We start from the raw sequence: 18,539 nt of genomic DNA on the forward strand, positions 1-18,539 counted from the left end.
TTAAGATGGACTTGGTAAACAGCAATAAACAAGCAGATGTTCCAGAAGCACCAGAGGAAGCTGTGTAATGTTAGAAAAATGAACCTCAGCTTGTTTTCTGGAAAGATGCTAAGCCTACTGAAACAGGAATATTAAGAGTGGAATAAAGATTAATAAAAAATAAAACCCATAAAAACCTGGTGAAGAACTAGAGGTATTTTTTTTTTTAATAACAGTATTCTGACCAGAATCTTGACTTTCATTCAACACACTAATTAATTCTCAAGCAACCCAAAAGAAAAATGCAGGCACTGACAAATCAATGCACAACATTCACAATCACAACACACAATGTATAATATTTTGAAAGGTGACTCCGCAGGAACATAGTAAGGATTAAAAAAGCTACAATACAAAGGAGTTCCAGAGAAAGACCGTATCCTAGAACTTTTTCAAACAAACTGCCCATTTGGTTGAAAGAGTATTACAGGTTAACCCTCCGGCAAACTTCATTTTATTCCAAACAGTAAGAACAAGTGCATAATACAAAGTAGTTCTGCCCTTAAAAATCAGTAAGAAAAAAAATGGACAACAGACAGAAATGCAATAGTATGCACAGAAGTCCACAGTTTGACAAATGTACTAGAAGATTTGCTTTTTTAATTTGTCATTTGCACAAACTACCTAGTTTGAAAGCTGAAAACAATTTTTTTTGCCCTCTGGACTATTAACATCAGTCAAGACTTCTATAGAATTTTTCAGATAAACCAGTAAAATCCCATCTTGCTTAAAGGACTGGTAGCCACTGGATGGGAGAATCTGTTTTTTACTGGAGGTGAATGAGACGCAACATTCTTCAGCTTTCTCTTCCACAGCTGATTTATCCCTAGAATTCTACACAAACCAAAGGAAGTTTAAGCAGAAGACAACCTGAGTGCTATTCCCAACAAACACAATTTCACGCCTAAGATGGTGTCATCCTTACAGAAGCATGAATCAGTGTGAAAGACCATGAGAAGCAACTCTTTCCAGAAATGAGATGATAATCAGGGTAGGTCTGATATGAATGTATAAAACCTTTATTTTTACTTCAGTAAGCTTTCCAATTCTTTCCCAAGGAATTTACTATTACAACTAATGCATTTGTGAGTAAATGAGATTACACTTAATGAAGATATTCTAAATTAGTCATTTCATTAAAAAGATATTTGTGTGTTGGTGCTCTAGCAGCAATTTAAAAATAGGACAAAACTGTTATAGTCATTAAAGTAATATTCATGAATGAGTCCATATGACTCAGCCTGCAGGCAAGCTACAGCTCAGTAACACAACTGCTTTAACAACACGGTACTAATAGTGTCTGTTCTAAGTAGCACAGGCCATCAGCACTCTAGCTAAGAGTTTTAGTCATGCAATTCACTAGCCAGACCTTGTAGTTCTACAGAGTTTAATAAAAATGATACAGAAGATACTCACTTTTTTCCCCCACGGCATACCTGTGAAACCTGCTGCTGTCTATCTACGGTCTATAACACTCTCCTTCACCCAGAACAAAAGGGTGCTAACTACAAGTTCCATTAAAAGCTAAGAATTTCTTTCACTCTCCGTATCACTTTATGCATTAACACTACTTGATGGAAACAGCTTGTCAGATGCAATTAACCTCAGTATCGCAAATTTTCACTTGGTGGCCCAATGTGCTCTTAAGTCAACTTCAAGGTACAATGCCAGATTTAGTAGCAGCTTCTAAATTCAGTATTGGCGTGCACAGACATAGCATAATGTCTTATCTAATCTATCCAGAGCAACACTAGAAAAAAAAAATAACCATATTTAATTCTTAGCAATTGTTACAGAAAATATGTTTGGGTGTTATCTCCCTGAGAATTATCATATTTTATTCATTTATCTACAGGACATTCTCTTTGCATTCCTTATTCTAAAAGAGATTTGGTTTTGTTCGCATTCATTTTTCCAGTTTTCGTGTGATACTAGACAAATTTTCTCATGGTCTGAAATAAAGAAATGTTAGTCATGTGTACTAATTTCCACAGCATAAAACCCCCTAAGAGAAATGTTCTATAATGATGACGACTTCTGTCATACTAAAACAAAATAATAATATTACCACCCATTTATGATAATCTATTGCACTCAGAAACCAAGTTTAAACTTTCAGCATTTTCCCTACTCATTGGCTTAATTTTAATGTAGATCTACTTTAATCACAGTATCTTATATATTTCTGGTGCAACAAATCCCCTTCTGCAGTCAGTTGTTCTGATGTACTTTCAGTTAAAAAGATAATTAATCTAACTGATAATAGCATGACTAATCCATGCTGTTTTACAGGAAATCTATGAAATTCAGGAAACAAAGTTCAGATGCCCCTCGTCCTGACATATAAATAATCTATAGCTCATCTGTCCCCTTTGCTGTACTTTGGAATGTTGTTGGTTAAAACACATATTTATGCATGCACACTCATACACATACACAAAAATATATTTGTATATAACATTTTAATAAATACATTCCCACTACCCCTCCAAATTATGAACATTTAGTAGTCCCCCCTGCTTTCTAATTATGCACGTATACACTTAAAGCACTTTTGTGCCAGTGTAAATCCTATTTTGTTACTGAAGCTACACTCAGAAATAAACATAGATGTTATACCTGGGGACTTCCACAGCCTCTCTTCTCCCGATGATATTTTTTTATATTCTGCTATTTTCATGGAGGTGGTAGCTCATGAGATTTAGGAACAAAAATAAAAATAAACTATATAAATACCATAAAGGTAGCATTATTTTTATATTATCTTAGGAGTGCTATTTGAAAATGTAATTTCCTACCTGCGTCAAAGACTGAAATGTTGTCTTTCAAAGTACGTATATACATTTTAAGCAAAGGCTCATAACACATAAAAGAAAAACTGCATGATGTTTGGATCTGCTCCATTTAGCACCAAATCATATCAGGGAAATTTCATTGGACTTAGGGGGACAATTTTTGTAGGAACAAGTAGCATTCACAAAGATATGAAAATTATACAAGCATACCAAATAGAGCTTAGGATTGGCTTTGGGCCATAGTCAGCATTACAATTTCTTCAAGTAAGTACAAATTATGTCCCATCCACAGTGTAGTACCTGAAGAGTTATGTGCTATAAAGGAAGCTTGGACTAAAACACGTGACAGATGTAAGTAACAAAAAGCACCAGAGAACCAGCAGCTGGTTTCAAAGCTGTACGTGCCACAAGTGACTAGAATAGAACTAAAAGCAATTCTTGCATGGCATGGCTATCCATGTCACAATTATTTAGGTTGGAGATCATCTAGTCTGCCCCCCCTGCTTGAAAGCTGGATCACCTCCATCAGGTGGCCCAGGACTGTGCAGTTGGGTTTTAAATATCTCCAAACATGGAGACTCCACAATCTTTGGGCAAGGTGTACAAGAGTTTGACCACCTCACAGTAAAAAATTACTTTCACGTGTTCAGATTAAATTTCATGTGTTTTAATTTGTGCCTGTTGCCTCTGGTGCTGTCACTGGGCACCACTGATTAACAAAGAGGGAGCGAGACTCTCATTCTCACATCAGGTATTCATATACACTTGTAAGATTTCCCCCGAGCCTCTTCTTCTCCAGCTCTCTCAGCCTCTCCTCACATGAAAGATGCTCCAGAACCTTAACTAGATTAAGAAGCCAGAAGAAATTCCTAGAAATGACAGATAATGAACCATAAGGGTAAAATTATACTCTGATATCCTACAGAACACAGAATCACAGCCCATGAGACTTTCCTGAATATGTTTTTAATGTGAATTAAACACCATCTTTTAAAAAAACTATGGAGTCTTCATTTTTAAAATTATCACCACATTCACTGGTTGATGCAATAGGTATTTAAGTACCAGTAGCCATCAGAAACCATGGAAATTTTCATACTTTCAAGTTATATTAGTACCATTAAACTCAAAACAAACACTGCAAAGTTGTCCTAGATTCCAACAGAGAGTTCATAACCATAAAAAAGTATCCTGAGGAAAAAACCCAGTTCATTATGTATGAAAGGATTACCTCTGTTTAAAGCTATCATAGCAAACTAAGAAAATTATTACAGTTTTACTTTATTTGGAATGCTGCTTTTACATCCTGATTAAACATTTCCCCTCCAGACTTCCAGACTTCATGTTTGCCAAGATACTGAACCCGTTATTTTTCTGACAGTTATTCAGTTCTCAGAAATGTGAAAATTCTGGACAGCTTGTAATAGCGAGTGCTCTTCAACAAACTTCCATTAGGGAAGAAGTCTTCATCCAGAGAAAGTCTAGAACAGTTCCATTAAAAACAAACTGCAGCAAAATCTAGCAGTATATTAGTCTCCTACTAACTATGGTAAACATAGGTACTCCTTGAAAGAAACAGCCAATAAAATAAAAAGTAAAATCAAAGAATAAAAAACCCCCCATGTCTGGGGTTTTTGTTTGTTTGTTTGTTTTGTGTGGTGGGGTTTTTTGTTTTTGTTTTTTTTAAAGTCCTACCATCTGTCCTCTTGAAGAAAAAAAAAAATCTATTCAAAAGCAGGAGTTTTTAGGGAAAATATTTAACTTCATACATGACAGCTAAGAGCTAACTTGCCTGAAGTAATTTCAACAAAAATCCCTTTAAGTCTATAGATACATTGCCACCAACACTATCTAACCTAGTTTCTTGATGAGCTACACTATACAAACAACAGCAGCAGTCACACCTTTTCTACAGGTTTCAACCACTTATTGTTGAATTAAAAATACAACACTGACAAATATTCTTCGGTTCAATGTACAGATCAAAAAACCCAAAGACTTCTGCATGTATAGACCCCAAATCAGTTTGATGGAAATGATGGGAAAGCACCATAGCTCCAAGGCTTTCACTGCTCTGAGTTAAAATACAGCTTGGGGAATCTGCTTCCCTCACTGGGAGAACTGTTGTGCTCCTCAGCCTAGTTATAATATGACAAAAGATTATAGACAGAATGATTATACCCTCTGGTGATTTGATTTGAGGAAATGGATAATAAAGTGTTTCAGAAAGATTTTTCCATAAAAGCAACTATTTCTACAGCACAGCAAATGTAGATTAATTCTGGCTTCCAAACAGACACACAGGCAAGATGCTGATTTCAGTGACACTACTGTAAACTCAAAGGTATCTGATGTCGAGAGTTATGCCAGATTATAACAATGAAATGGAGATCAGAACACAGCCTCCTCTTAGAGCTTTCTGACGCCATTTGTGAATTACACACAAAAAATTACCTTAGAAGTAATGCAGCAAGTAGGAAAATAGCAAAAGAAAAAGTGGTGACAGTGGTGGCATTTCCTAATAACATCAGAAGTTAAACTCCAATCCTTCTATCCTCATAGAATTTTAATTTGCTCAGATTTCATCCACATTAACAGTATCAAACAAGGAGGGTTTCTTACCTTTAAAATTAAAAAAATTACTTAATGTTATAGAAAGCTAAGAGCATGGAAGAGTGAAACACAAACATCTCTACAAAGTTTAAAACATTTAAAATGTTGTTACCCATAACAACAGGTTCCTCCTGGACTGCTATGTATTGACACCTCCACTACCACCATCTCCCTGACTCTTCCAGATGTAGCAACAAGGAAACTGATGTTTATATGCCACAGCCTATTCTACAGCTTTTGTGTTTTGGTTTTTTTTTTTCAATTCAGAGAACACTCTCGTAATTTCTTGCACTTGTATACAACTAAAACAGACTCCTAGCTCTGCTGATGGCGTATCACTCCCTTAATTTATTCCTCTGGGAAAATACAGTGTGCCTCTTTAAAAGGAAAGAGGAAGAAAAAAAAAAATCACTGTTAGAGGCACACTGTCTCAAAAGTAGCTGTAATCAAAGAGTTAATACAGAAAATCCTTTTCTAGTTGTTCAAGAATACAGACACCGCAAGACAAAGAGAAACCCAACAAATCAGCAGGAGAGATAACGAGGGCATTGTGAAAGGAATTACACAAGTTCTGCCCATTAGTGAGAAAAAAATTTACTAACATGCAGCATAAAAACTGAAGCCCTTCTATGTAACCAATATAAAATGGTTTTAGCTAACTTTTCCCGAATAACAAGATTATATGATCCTATATGGAAGTACACACAAACTATTTATTGCATGAATCCCCATTTCTGAAGTAGCTGGCAGAATTTTGAAACAACTGCATCATATCAAGAGAGATCCAATTTATTATTTTCCTTCCATATTCTTGTTGCAGTTTTGAAAGAGTATGTCACTACTAAGATTAAAAAAAAAAAAAAAGAAAAAAGAAAAAAAGAAAAAGATTTCTAAGTTGACAAGGGCATACATTAGGCATACATTCATCTCAATAAAGGTGCAGCTACTGCAACTAGCCTAGACAGATAACTGGAAAATCTAGTAGGGATGGAGAGTACTGACAGAAAACAGCAGATAGCTTTTGGCCAAGCCTGAAAAATGGTGACCATGAGGAAGAGACAGACATCAGACAAAAGGGATCAAAGTCCAGGCCGTCCCATACCACACAGACTTATGTGAATGACTGAGGTATGTGTCAGGGTAAAGACACAAAACTTGCTGCAGGGCCGCATCTGGGCATTTCCATTCAGCAATTCTCAGGATTTAGATTAATGGAAAATTAAGACACTGAAAACTACAGAATCACAAAAACTGAAAAGCTGATGAAGAAGATAGTTCTTGCTTTGCAAAAAGCACTCCAGATTTAACAGAGCTTTCACTTGTACTTTGAAAAGGATAACATGCAGCTGGTTACAACTGGACCAGACCTTTTGTTTTGCTGCTATGGTAGCTATTGACATGCAAAACAGTCTTTTTTCTGATGTAGGCAAATTACTGATGCAAAACTTGAGAGAGGCATTCTTATTTAGCTTAAAGATACATTTGACAACAAGCCAAAAAGTCTCCATCTATGGAGCATGCATGGCAGGGAGACAGTCTCATGCTTAGAGGTCCAGAAGGACAAAGGTCCACAGGTGTCAAAAGTAAGGGGAAGAAGAATCAGAAATGCAGGAAACTAACTCCTACGTAGTCTTGGATGACTCAGAAAAAATCCCCATCATTCAGGGAACAAAAGCAGAGAAGGAGGAATATTTGCACAGAAGTTTCCTCATTATGGTAAGTAATTCCTGTGAATGGCTAAATAAAATCTTCTTCCTCTACATCTTGTTTCCTGCAAATGAGAAGTTCCCATTTCCCTTCTCCAGATTAATTTCCAGCATGCTACAGAAGAAAGAAATGGTTCCTACTATTATCGTCGTTGTTATTATGACAAAGCACACCTATTTATTCATATGAGAAGAAAAAATAACTCCACTCTTATTCAATGTGTTCAGTTCCAATATTCTAACTGAAAGATTAAGCAGTAGGTAGGATAATTCCAATTTTCCTATTAGAATTCAGACACAGTATCTTGTTAGAATAAGATACAAAACACACACACACACAAAATGTTTCCCGCTTTAAGATGCTTTACATTATTTGTTGCTCCCTGTTGCCCTGCAGATCCAAACAACTACTACTCTTGGAAAATTTTAAAACTTCCACTACATTAGCAGTTACCGTGTGATCTTCACGTCAATGGAAACTGCAAGTCTAAGATGAATAACCTATCAGATATAAAGTCAATCTTTTAGTCCTCTATCCCAAAACCTTTTAAAACCATTTGCTGATTTCTAACTGAATTCCTTGATGGACAATCTCAGTCCCATTTCTATTACTGGAAGACCCAGGTCATTCTTACACTATACTAGATAAAAGACTCATGTCTCAAGAAGAGTAGTGAAACTTGTGCCAATTAAAGACAAACATTAAAATCAGACAAACTATAGTTTCTCTAAAATATTTTCAGTGAGAGTTAATCTTTTAAATTTTACAGCATATCAGAATTAGCATACACTTCCCTCTCCTTTGAATATTCTCACTTTGAGATTACATTTCTTAAAAATGAAAAACAATTTTTGTTTCGAGTATAATTTTAATTAGAATTTAAAATACTAGCCTGTATTTCTCTTTAAATCGAAGACTGATTACTCCTAAGAACGAAAGCTTGCCTTCAGGTATGCCATCAAAGTAAAGCAGACTACTGCATTCTTCTTCCACACGTACTATGAAATTCCATTGAGAAATGGCTGCTCCCTAAACAGGATGCAGCTGAAGCACTTTATTCACTCTCCAGTCTTAATTATCAATTAAATCAATTTATAGATCTCTGCACGGGGCTTATACCAAAAAGTCTCTATATTGTCAATGACATAAATGTACCTCCCCGAAGAATGAAAAATGAACATTTAACAAGTTGCTTTCTCAATTTAAATATTTCACTTATTATGCTCATTTAATGACGTCAACAAACATAACAGCTGCAAAGGCACCAGGTAGATATAATTGGATTTCAAATATCACAGTGACTAAGTACAAGAGGAAAAAAATTCTGTGAACCAGAAAGCTGGATTTCTCTGAGCTACATGCAGCTGCACTGTGGCAAAATACCTCTACCTGAAATGCTTCTTGGATTTTTTTATTGGCCATTGGTTTTACTCTACAAAATTTAATACGTAAATAAAAGTCACTCAATTTCCAGTCAGTTGAACATCACAATTTGGAGCCTAAATATTGTCTCTCTTTGAAAGCAAATTTAAATCTTTAAGAGCAGGGTAACAGCACTTCATATTATTATATGCTTTTAAAGTATAGACATCTTACTGTATTGTGATTTTTAAATAAGCCCTAATGAAGTCAATACTACTTTATGCACACAGACATCAGTTTTAACTGTTCATGTAGAAATGAGTATTTAAACTGTTACATAGAAGCCATTCCAGGATAATATTTTCAGACTATTTACTTTAGCTTGCCCTTTACATATGACAAACTATTTCTTCCTAATAGTACCTAACAAAAACCAGAAAAACTAACAGAGTGCTCTGAAGGGTAATTATAGTTGAAACTAGTAATAATTTTAACACATCAAATAAAAATGAAAGAACGGCAAACAGAAGAATATTCCCAGAGGAGTAACTATTGCTGTCATAATCTTTCTATGACTCAATTTTCTTCTCTATTTCACTTAATTTCACACTACTGCTAACCAAGAAGGCAGTACATTTTACAATATAGATGTTAAATGACATTTTCCTAAATTTTACAAGGGAAGACCACAAACACAAAATCAGTCTTTTTTTGCTATGAGAACACAACTATTTTCTTCTCCCAAATCCCAACTAAACCAGAAGCATTAGCAGAAGTTTTTCTGCCTGATCTACCGTAGAAAAATAAAAGGTAGATGCGGGATGATGAACTTGTGTGGTAAGGTCACCAATGTATGGGAACAATAAAAGCTGAAGTATCAAAAGACAAAGGGTACCACAGTTTTAAAAAATATTTGGGAAATTTGTCTAATGACTTCTCATTTTAAAACATATTGTGTACACATTACCATCCACAACAAATCAAATACTCTGCAATGAAAAAAGAAACCTATACTCTCACAAACTCCCCTGAGATCCATCACTCAAACTAAGCCAAACAAAAACTGGAAGCCTGTTCTCTGGTAGCATAAACTCTTCCATACTGACTGCATCCTTTAGTAAGACACTATGCACAGTGTAACAGACTTTTGGCTGCCATATCTGGGTTTGGTTTTATTTTAAAAACCTCCATAAAATAGTTTTGAGAACAAGAAGCTTTCACAGACTCCTATTGCTCAGAGGTGGTGCCCTGTTGCACAAAAAAAACCCCACCCAGTTTTTTTTTTTTCTTTTCTTTAAGTATTCAAAATTAGTTTCATTGGTTGAATCTTTATGCAAATTAAAATCCTGACAGGTAAAAGCAGGTACTTTGTTAAGATTACTTCTAGCTACAGGCAGATGCATCTATTCCCACAGTGGCTCAGCAGGTGCCTTTCAGCAGCTGGTGCCCTTTACTGGTTTGCCTTTGTAAGTGTTCCCATCAGATTTTCAACCCTTTCAGAGGCAGCACTACACAATATACACACACTTGGCAGCTGTGTAGAAAATGAAACAGGCTTAACGTTTTATTCAAATCAGATGCAGTCAATTTTACCTCATGTTAATATTAAAAAGTGCATTTCCCTATTCATATTTACTATATGCATGAAAAGGAGCAACCAAAATCCCAAATAACTGTAACTGTCATGCGAGAACTGCATATTCTATCTACTGAATATTTTTCAGCAATTTTTGCTTCGTATATCATACACAGCCATACTAGTTTAAAGAACAGACTAAGACAAATGAAGTTCTCTATATTAACCAGTACAGATATTCTATCAGACTTGGACCCATATTGTCAATTTATTGTTCTTATCTTCAAACTTCTACCGCCCAAGAAGAGAGAACTCAGATTTGACAGAGCTCTTTTCAATAAAAAGGTTGTACATTACTAGTACTTAGAATAAACAGAGTATCTGTAAATGAGATCTGTTTAAGTTTCAAATACAACTTCACTAATGAAAGGACATTTTAAAAGACTATTTTATATTCACAAGGATTTTTTTTTTGCTGTATGTAGTGGTTTTTGCAGATGTTTTCATTAATATCAAGCCTTTGAAAACAAAAATGCGTGTAAAAACACAACCCAGGCTGACACAACAAAGAGCATATTTACCAGTTTTCCATAGCATCCTTGCCATCCTCAACATCTCCAGTGTCTTAAATGTGGCTTGTTCACGAAACACAACCATCAAACTTCTAAGATGTTAAAAGGCTCTTATATGAGTATGTAAACAGTATGCCAACAGCAAAAATAAATCAAACTATAATGTATTATACAATATACTATCCTAAGTGTTTAGAAATGGATGGTTAAAGAAAAAATAGAAAAACCTTGATAATCTTGAAGAAAAGCACAAGACTACAAAATGTTTTCAACTAAACTGCATGACACTAGGACAAAGGCAACTAAAGAACAAATAATCAGATCATATTTTAAGACACTACAAGAGAGGGAAAGGCATTAGGTTATAGCTGAATAGCAAGGAGAACCCTATTGGCCAAAAAGAAAAAAATAATTTTTCACCTTTGTGAAAAGTCATCTGAAAAATTTGCGTAGATGATCTAAGACAGCACATACTGTACTGCAAAGGAAACCTTCATTCAGACTGATTCTAAAAGAATCAAACTTGCCCAGTGTCAAAATAAATCTGCTGTGAGCCTACCAAAACACAGGTTTGGGACGGACGTAGACAGAGAACACTATTTTGGAATAAGAAAAAGGTGACATTGCAAGTTTTTGGCGTAGGTTGTTTTTTTTAAATCAGGGAAACAAGTGCACAAGCTGAAAAAGTGGGTGCAACTGGTTATCTATCAATTTCTCCAATAAACTTGGTAACCCAAAATTTTAAGAAAGTATCTGCATTACTTCCCCATTCTTATGGGAGAATAATAAAAGCCTGTTTTCATTATACTTCTCTGGTGAATGTTTTTCCAATTTCTATAAAAATAATCTGCTTTTAAATGACCACATTACAGTGATTTGATTCACATCACCATACCCAAAATAAAAGCCACTCATATGAATAGGCCAGGGAGGACATGGCTTAAGGAAATACAGGCTTACATCTCAACAGTTATATAATGCCTAGCTCTGAAAGTCATGAGCAGCATGATGTATTTGCTTCCTTTACCTTCATTCCTCCCCAGCCCAAAAGAGGGGGAACTCCGGCATTACTTCCACAGTGGTGGATTGACACTGCTTGATTCAGTACGTATGGGCTGCTGCTCAGTGAAAGCTGCTTTTTGCTCTTCAGATCTGACACGAGATCATACTTCAATTCTTGTCTCTCCCCAATTATTAATCACTTTCCTCTCTTTTTTGCATCCCACATATATCTACGTAAGAGACATCGATCGGCCTATCTTTTTTGCATACAGAACTTTTTTCCTATTTAAAAATAAAAAAGTAAAAATCTGGCAAGATGAAAGCAAAGGGCAGGATATATAAAATAGTGGTGGTGGGTCTGTTAAAAAGTATCTGTTACTGCATTAATAGGAAATATATACATACACACACCCATATATGCGTTGTATACATGTATATATATATAAAACATATTTTAGAAATACATTTTAAAATATCTAAAATGTATTATATTACTGTCTTTTTTATGTCTATGATAATCTTGGACTGAGAATAGAAGAAGCAGCATAGATTAAGGCAAAGACTCCAGTCATGTCACACCTGCCTAATGCAGAGATGTTTCAGAGAAAATAGTTTCTATTTCTCATCCTGTGCTAAGAAACAGGTCCTCTCAAAGACTGTAATAGTGTCAAACACATCTTTCTGCTGAGTTAAAAATCGCCGTTTTCAAAGGCTACAAATGCCACAATCTCTACTGCCAGATACCACTGCATTTCAAAATGTTATTTTAAAATAACTGTACAAGTTACAAAACAAAATGCTCTGAAGGAAACCCATGAAATGGCTAAGAGATGAACATATCCAATATTGTGTTCAACTCTCAGGAGCTAGCGCACCCCTGGTATGTGTATCTTGGGAAAAGAATGTGTATTATGGCTTTTGTCAGAAAACAAAGTGTCAATCTCTATTTCCTGCTTTCTTATTTTCAGAACAGCCTTGATATCGCTATCCCTGATGACACTTCCCTTTCTTTTTGTGTTTTACTATATCTAGTTTAAAAAAGAAAATCTTTATCCTCAGTTTACCTCCTCTCAGATAGTTCGTTCTTTTCTCTCTCAGTTCAGCACTAGCATAAACTCTTATTCTGATGTTCTAGCAAACCTACTTTATACATTTTGCTACAGACTCCAGAGAAGCAAAACCACTTTCATTTCAGGAGAAAGTAGATATAGGTGGAACCATGTTTAGAATCTCAGATTATCACGCAAAATTATCCATCTGTAAAGTATTTCTGGATTACATATTCATTCTTTTATTATCTACCTACTTCATTCCTATTCATTCCTTTAGGTGTTCTCAAACTCATGGCTATTGGAAGGTAGTCATAATCCCTGATCCTCCCAAACTTTGCTTGCAAGAACTCTGCCTTGCTGGAGCTGGGACATCCACGTGCCATGTTAAATCAAGGAGTTCAGACTTTCACATTTCATTCCACAATTCATTCAAAGTTGTTCTAAAACATTCATAAAGCCTTGCTATCATGGCAGTGTACCTGTATTTCAATTATCATATCAAGCCTATTAGATATTACCATATCAAGTCTCTTTCTCTCTTTAAATTATTTAGATATGTTTTGTTTTAAAGGTCTTTCCCAAAATGAATCAGGTTAATAATCTAGCATGTAACAAAATCAGTGATTCTATTCAACAAAAAAAGAACCTCTTACTGGCAAAAGAATATTAGCATTTAAACTAATAGAAAGATTTTATGAATCCAGAAAAATGCTATAGTATCACCTGTAGTATCATAGAATCATAGAATCATTAAGGTTGAAAAAGACCTCCAAGATCATCAAGCCCTACTGTACCTGTCCACTACTAAACTATGTCCCTAAGCACCTCGTCTACCCATCTTTTAAATACCTCAAGGAATGGTGACTCGATTACTTTCCCGGGTAAGCCATTCCCGTGTCTGGCAACCCTTTCAGGGAAGAAATTTTTCCTGGTATCTAATCTAAACCTCTCCTGGCACAACCTGAGGCCATTTCCTCTTGTCCCACTGCTTGTTACTTGGGAGAAGAGTCCAACACCCACCTCACTACACCCTCCTGTCAGGTAGTTGTAGAGGGTGATAAGGTCTCCTGTCAGACAGGCTAAACAACCCCAGTTCCCTCAGCCACTCCTCACCAGACTTGTGCTCCAGACCCCTCACCAGCTTTGTTGCCCTTCTCTGGATATGCTCCAGCACCTCAATGTCCTTCTTGTAGTGAGGGGCCCAGAACTGAACACAGTATTCGAGGCACGGCCTCACTAGTGCTGAGTACAGGGGCATCATCACTTCCCTACTCCTGCTGGCCACACTATTCCTGATACAAGCCAGGATACCATTGGCCTTCTTGGCCACCTGGGCATACTGCTGGCTCATGTTTAGCCGGCTGTTAACCAACAGCCCCAGGTCTTTTTCTGCCATGCAGCTTTCCAGCTTTTTCATCCCCAAGGCTGTAGAATTGCATGGGCTTCTTGTGACCCTAGGGCAGAAGCCAGCACTTGGCCTTGTTAAGCCTCATACAGCTGGCCTCAGCCCATCGATCCAGCCTGTCCAGGTCCCTCTACAGAGCCTTCCTACCCTCAAGCAGAGGGTATATCAATAAAGTAAGAATATTTTAAAAATCCTTTTCAGAGATTTATCACAATGGGAAGATGCTTTCTATTGCTGAAAGGCAAAGAACTATTTAGCATTCAGGAAATCCAATAGTGATATCTAAAAGTTGGAAAGCCATAGTCAAGTGAGGCACATGTTTTAAAAATATTACGTTCAATGAGTTATATTCAAGTACACCAAGTGTCTTTCAGTAGTGAATTACTAAGCAGTAACAGCACATGTTTGCACTTCTCCAACATCAGATTACAGGTAAATTTTAAGACCAGAATACCACTTTATAAGTTGCACATCATAGTAACAGATTTTTTTGATGTAAATAAACTATTTCTAATAAGAAATAGGATTTTCTTAATGGACAGGATAATCATTTTACACAAGATGGACACTAAACTGCTGGCTTGGCACGAAGCACATATTTTTACGCGCTTTCAGCCAAAGCAACAGTATTTATTCAGACTATTTAAACAAAACAATGCACAAAAGCCTCAGCTGAGGCTAAGTTAAATATTCAAATAATTTGATGCAGAAACTGTAAATATTGCACCTGGAATTCTAAAGTAATGATAAAATACTCATTAACTCACATACTGAAGAAAATTAAGCCAAGACTTGTAGGCTTTAAGATTAACATCAGTGTAGGATCTTAACTCCAATATTCTTCTTAACCTGTTACGGCACATATTCTACCTTCTTTGGACTCCCACTCATGAAATATGAAGACAGACTGCAATTCCTAATACACATTACCAGCTCTTAAACCCATTGTATCTTGACCTACATGGTTTTTTCCCTTGTCTTAAGTTGGTACTAGTGATTACAGAACTCGTAAACTTTCCTCAGAGCAATTTTCTAGTATACTTCATTGGATAAATGACAAGATTTCAATAAAATTAAAAGTATTTTTAAAAATTATTCAGTTCAGTCCAACTGTCATTTGCCATTTGAAAAACATGCAACTGAAATATACACTGAGATCAACTTTGGAATAAATGGATCAACATTCTGGATGTGAAAAATGTAATTTACGCAAAAACATCCATACTTTACTGAGTAGACTTACCTTGTACAATTCTAAAAACAAGAAAACATTACAGAAAAAAAAGGGAATATTGATTTTGTAATAATTCCTTCACATAATGCAGAGAGAAAAAACCCCATTTATTTAGACCATTAAGTAGTGCTAGTAAAAGGAAATGGAAATAACATGAAACAAAGAAATAAATCCTACCCTGAACACCCACTTTAGGTAAAAAGCTGAAGTAATTTTTCACCAACAGCAATTTGTTAGATAAAACCGGTTTTCACAGTCTTGAAGAGGAACTTTCCCTGACCTAAGTTTATGACTTTAAAGATACATTTATTTGGCAAAAAGGCTGGCATAAAACCACCTTTATAGTAACTACAAAAAACCATATTTCACTAATGGTCAAGCTGCATGTCAAGTAGCCAAAGCCAATAAATCTAAGCTTGCGCTTTCTCCGTTTTTTGAAGTCTCGTTATTGAAACAACCTAGCATGCCACTTCCACAAATAGTAGTACCATAATACTTTAGACTAAACTGGTGTAACCAACCAGCTATTTATAAGCAACGTGTGCTTGTACTGTGGTGAAAACACAGCTCTCCAAATAATAATAAATGCCAAGGATAATAATTATCCACAAATGGAGTTGGAGGTGGGATTTGCTGCCTTGCAGTAAGGCGAGGAAGCTTCTCCTTTGAGACTCCTCCTATGGCATGCAGGCACCCTTCTGCCATTGAACACCAGAGATGTGTCCGAGCAGCAGCACAGCACCCTCCATGCAAACCACCAGTTCCTGCTCCCAGCTCAGCAGGGGTAGGCAATAAAGAATAGGAGATGACACAGGTGAAGTTAAACTGCGGGAGGAGATGAAGCAGTTCAGATCATGGTGTAGAACAGTAGAGGTGACAAAGCAGAAAAAGGAACAATACAGCTAACCAGGACAGCACCAATGCCAGCAGTTTATGACAGATGTTATGACACACTTTTATTGCTGCTAAATCGTGATCTCATACTTGCAGTGCCTAACGGGTTTAGGTAGGAACGGTAGCTAGAAAAATTTGGATCTATGTCAGTTTGTATCACGAGTTTCATTTTAGCATCTGTATTCTTCCAGGAACTGATTCCATGATACTTTCTGCCGGTGGAAAAATTTAACTAAACATGAAGTTAAACTCTTTAGAAAAGCTCTGATCCTTTGCAAGGAGGCTCTAATTAAACTAAATACTTACTTTGAAAATATTAGCCATAAAACTTCAGATAATATAGTGCCAAACCTAGCTAAAATGTATTATTTCTGCATTCTGGAGTGCAGTGGAAGGTGCGTCCTGACTACACTGCCAGTCCTATAAATAAGAACCTAGTAAATAAGAACTAGTAAAACTAGTCTTGGAAAGTAGAAAAGTGATCTATTTTCTGCATGTAAAAAGATGATTTTACAAGGAGAAACACCTTAGAAAACCCGAAGTATTTGTTTCTTTGAATACTGGGACTAACAAGTGTTAATACCTGGGGCGGGGAAAGAGCCAGAGCTGGCTCTCAGCAAGGCAAGTGTACACCAAAGTGTAACAGGAACAGGACTGGTGAATTGGAGAACAGATGCGAACTAACTGAATAAATTCAAAGGAAGAAGAATATTCATAATTTTTAAAACCATCAGGATTTCTCCGTAAAACAGCAAGCACTTGGAGAGCATTGATAAATACCCTTGTAACAGCAACAACAGACGGTTTGGGTTTTTTGTGCTTTTTTTCCTGGGGATCTTTTATTATTATGGGTTGCACGTACATTGACTCGTTAAAAAGAATGAGTACCTTAATCTATATGTTTAGACCAACTTAATGTCTTACATCAAAACCCTACTACTAATAGCATCTCATAATAGTCAATAGTAGCAAAACTCTCAACTTCTTCATGACACCTTTAGATGCTGCTATGAACTATCTACAGTCGTATTTACTGTCACCTCTCCTCCTTGCCCATCTGTTTATGTTTTAGATAATGCTGCAAAAATATCTGTACAGAGATATGAGCGCGCTATCTTATAAGCACCTATATATGCTAGGGAGAGAGCTAAAAAATTTTATTTTGCTGCTTTTGCTTACACTAGTTCACCAAAAAGAATAAACATATTGACAGAAAAACTTCTTGCCCTCTAAATTGATTAGAGTTAATTAGCAAAAATTTTAAGCACCAACCAAGATTTTATGAGCTTAGAGATCTAAACCAGCCATACAGAGAGAGCAAAAGGCGATTTTGCCCTATCCAAGATACTTCAGTCTTGACCAGGCATACCTTAACACCACACACATTGGCAATTTCAGCCTCTTTACCTCATTGAGAAAAAGGTGCTGATCAGCAAGATTCAAATCTATGAGTCCCACTAATGGAAACAGGAATCTGACAAGTCCTGCAGTTTGACAAACTATTCATAAATCTTTTGTTGCAAACCAGTATCAAAGTTGGGGGCAGCAATTAAATATGTAGGTCTTCAAACTTTCAAAATTGTATTTGCTGTTGACACTTCTATTTGATCTCCTGTAGTAGGAAACATACGGAAGAGTAAAGTTCTGAAGACGACTGTTTCTATTTCAGAATTTCACTGTAAAACTGAAAGGTGTACCACTTGACGATACACAATCTACACAGGAGATGAATTATTTATGAAAGTTGTACAACTGATGAATTATGTAACATTTATTTTAAACATTATATGTGTGAAAATCTGCAAACCAGTTCTTTTTTGTATTTATGAACTATATTTTTTCTGAAACAAGTTATTGTTTATTGAAATACTGGTCCTTCTTGCAAAAAGTTTACAGATTAGTAGGTAGTATTTAGCTTAGGAGAAACACATTTCATTGCCAAAAGCTGTCAGGCTGAAAATTGTCATATAAAATGTCACATTTTATGGCTGCAGTGGCTCAACTTTTCTATCTAATTAGGCTGCCAGTCACTTCATAAACATGACATTAGGTACTGTCACCCAAGCAGAGAAGAACAGATTCAGAGTCTAAAATCAAACTGTCTTCTGTTTTAAGAGAGTTAAATCTTTATGTATGTCATAATCTTTACTCAGAACCCCAGTGAAGTGCTCTGGGTAACTGTATTAGATTTGTATTCTCATTTTCTGGTATCCAACAGGGAAAAAAAGTGGGAAACATTTTTCCATGTTCTATGCTGCTAAAGAAACATGAAGAAACATAAAACCTTC

The 18,539-nt window shown here is 36.0% G+C and overlaps 1 protein-coding gene across 1 annotated transcript in view; it reads right to left on the reverse strand.

The window, feature by feature from the left end:
• The window catches only part of ASCC3 (activating signal cointegrator 1 complex subunit 3), a 261,873-nt gene that overhangs the window by 208,674 nt on the left and 34,660 nt on the right, over window positions 1-18,539 (reverse strand). The window lies entirely within an intron of this gene.

This window comes from Egretta garzetta, unplaced genomic scaffold (genome assembly GCF_000687185.1).
Source record: "Egretta garzetta isolate BGI_Z169 unplaced genomic scaffold, ASM68718v1 scaffold231, whole genome shotgun sequence".
Taxonomy (NCBI): Eukaryota; Metazoa; Chordata; class Aves; order Pelecaniformes; family Ardeidae; genus Egretta; species Egretta garzetta.